At 39.5% G+C, this 2,500-nt stretch overlaps 1 protein-coding gene across 5 annotated transcripts in view; it reads right to left on the bottom strand.

Annotated features, from left to right (window-relative positions):
• The window catches only part of LOC143036469 (uncharacterized), a 406,722-nt gene that overhangs the window by 53,482 nt on the left and 350,740 nt on the right, over window positions 1–2,500 (bottom strand). The gene's annotated exons all lie outside the window — the stretch shown is intronic.

Below are 2,500 nucleotides of genomic sequence, written 5' to 3'. Positions count from 1 at the left end.
TATACAATCTGACACTTTAACAAATTCCTCCCAACATCCTTCCAAAATCAAAGAAACAAAATTTGAAACTCAAAGATCATATCAAAGGAATTAACCAAATGACAGAAGTGAATAATTAAATAAATAATTATATAAAAAAGTAAACAAATGATAAATAAATTAATAAGTAGATAAACTAATGAATAAACGAATAATTGAACGAACAAATAAATGAGTTATTAAAAGAATGAATAAAAAAACAAATAAATAAGTAGATTAGACAAGTAAGGAATATCCAATGAATTGGCTTATGAATAAACAAATAAACGACAGTGTAATTACATAACCAAGCATTTATATGAATAAAAACGTAAAAAATCCAACAGGCGATGAATCAACGAATAAATAAGGAAATGATCCAATAAATGTCAGAATAGTAATTTAATAAATCACATAATACAATATAAATTAAGAAAAAATGAGTACAAAAAACAACTAAGAAGTATAACTCGTTGCAAAGACTGATGAAATACGTGAGCACACAAATCAATTACGAATTTTACAATACAATATGAATTAAGAAAAAAAAAATAAAGAAACAATTAAGAAATATAATTCGACGTAAAGACAGACAAATACGTGAGCACACAAATCAATTACGAAGTTAACAAAGGCGAATACAGACATAGAGTTAAACACGTAATAGACAGGCAAGTGAATAACGTGATAGGTAAGCGACTCAATGTGATGCAGAGGTGAATACCGGATGACGTCAAGTGTATGCCCACAGAGCAGGAAGACTTGGGAGGATGAGGAGGAAGAGGAAGAGGAGGAGGAGGAGGAGGAGGAAGATGAGGCGGACGAAGAGGAGGCGGACGAAGAGGAGGAGGAGGAATGAGAGTTAAGAGGAGGAGAAAATGTCTATGACGAAGAAGAAAAGGTTAAGAGGAGAATGAAGAGGAGGAAGAAGAGGAGGAAGAGGAAGAGGAGGAGGAGGAGGAGGAGGAGGAGGAGGAAGATGAGGCGGACGAAGAGGAGGCGGACGAAGAGGAGGAGGAGGAATGAGAGTTAAGAGGAGGAGAAAATGTCTAAGACGAAGAAGAAAAGGTTAAGAGAAGGAGGAAGAGGAGGAGGAAGAGGAGGAGGAGGAAGAGGATGATGAAGAGGATGATGAAGAGGCTGACGAAGAGGAGGATGAAGAGGAGGCGGATGAAGAGGAGGCGGATGAAGAGGAGGAGGAGGAGGAGTGAGGGTTAAGAGGAGGAGGAATATGTGTAAGACGAGGAAGAAAAGATGAAGGATTAGTAAGAGGAGAAGAAGGACCAGGAGGAGGAGGAGGAGGAGGTGAAGCAGGGGAAGGAGGAGGAAGATGAACAGGAGGCTGAGGAGTAGGAATAGTAGGAGAGGAATAGAAGGAGAAATAGGGGGAAAAGGAGAAGAGGAAGATAAGGAGGAGGAAAAGGAGGATGAGAAGGAGGCGGAGGAGGAGAGGAGGAGGAAAAGGAGAAGGAGGAAGAGGAGGAGGAGGAGGAGAAGGACCAGGAGGAAGAGGAGGAGGAGGAAAAGGAGGAGGAGGAGGAGGAGGAGGAGGAGGAAGAGGAGGAGGAAGAGGAGGAGGACGAGGAGGAGGAGGAGGAGGAGGAGGAGGAAGAGGAGGAGGAAGAGGAGGAAGAGGAGGAAGAGGAGGAGGAGGACGAGGAGGAGGAGGAGGAGGAGGAGGAGGAGGAGGAGGAGGAACCGTGACAAAGGCTTTACTTAGCCGGACGAGACCGTGGCAAAATAACAGAGGACGACATGCAATTCCCAAGCTTGTTGGCCCTGGCCTTGTGGCCAAAGGGGAATAAGATAATATATGCATATACATATACGTATACGTATACATATGCATATAGATATACATATACATATACATGTACATATACATATAGATATACATATAAATATACATAAACATATACATATACATATACTTAAACATATACATATATATATATATATACATATACATATATATATACATATACATATACTTTATATATATATATATATATATACATATATATATATATAATATATGTATATACATATACATATACTTATACACATATACATATGCATATACATATATTTATATATACATATACATACACACACACACACATATATATATATATATATATATATACTGTACATACATAAAAACATGTACACTTACTGTACATACATTCATATATACATAAACACATACATACATATATACATACATACACACACACACACACACACACACACACACACACACACACACACACACACACACACACACACACACACACACACACACACACACACACACACACACACACACACATACACACATACCATCGTGAAGCGAGACGAGGGACGGGAAACGGAGCACCCTGGGGCCGGGAGAGGACCCCAAATCTCGGAGCTGAGCCAAAGAGAGTCACGTTGTCAGGTGCCATGCACGATAATTACGGACTGCAGTCATCGTACCGCG

The sequence above is a fragment of the Oratosquilla oratoria genome, chromosome 20, assembly GCF_046742065.1.
Source record: "Oratosquilla oratoria isolate Oo_2021 chromosome 20, ASM4674206v1, whole genome shotgun sequence".
In the NCBI taxonomy this organism is placed as follows: Eukaryota; Metazoa; Arthropoda; class Malacostraca; order Stomatopoda; family Squillidae; genus Oratosquilla; species Oratosquilla oratoria.
This window is presented reverse-complemented; position numbering and strand designations above follow the sequence as displayed.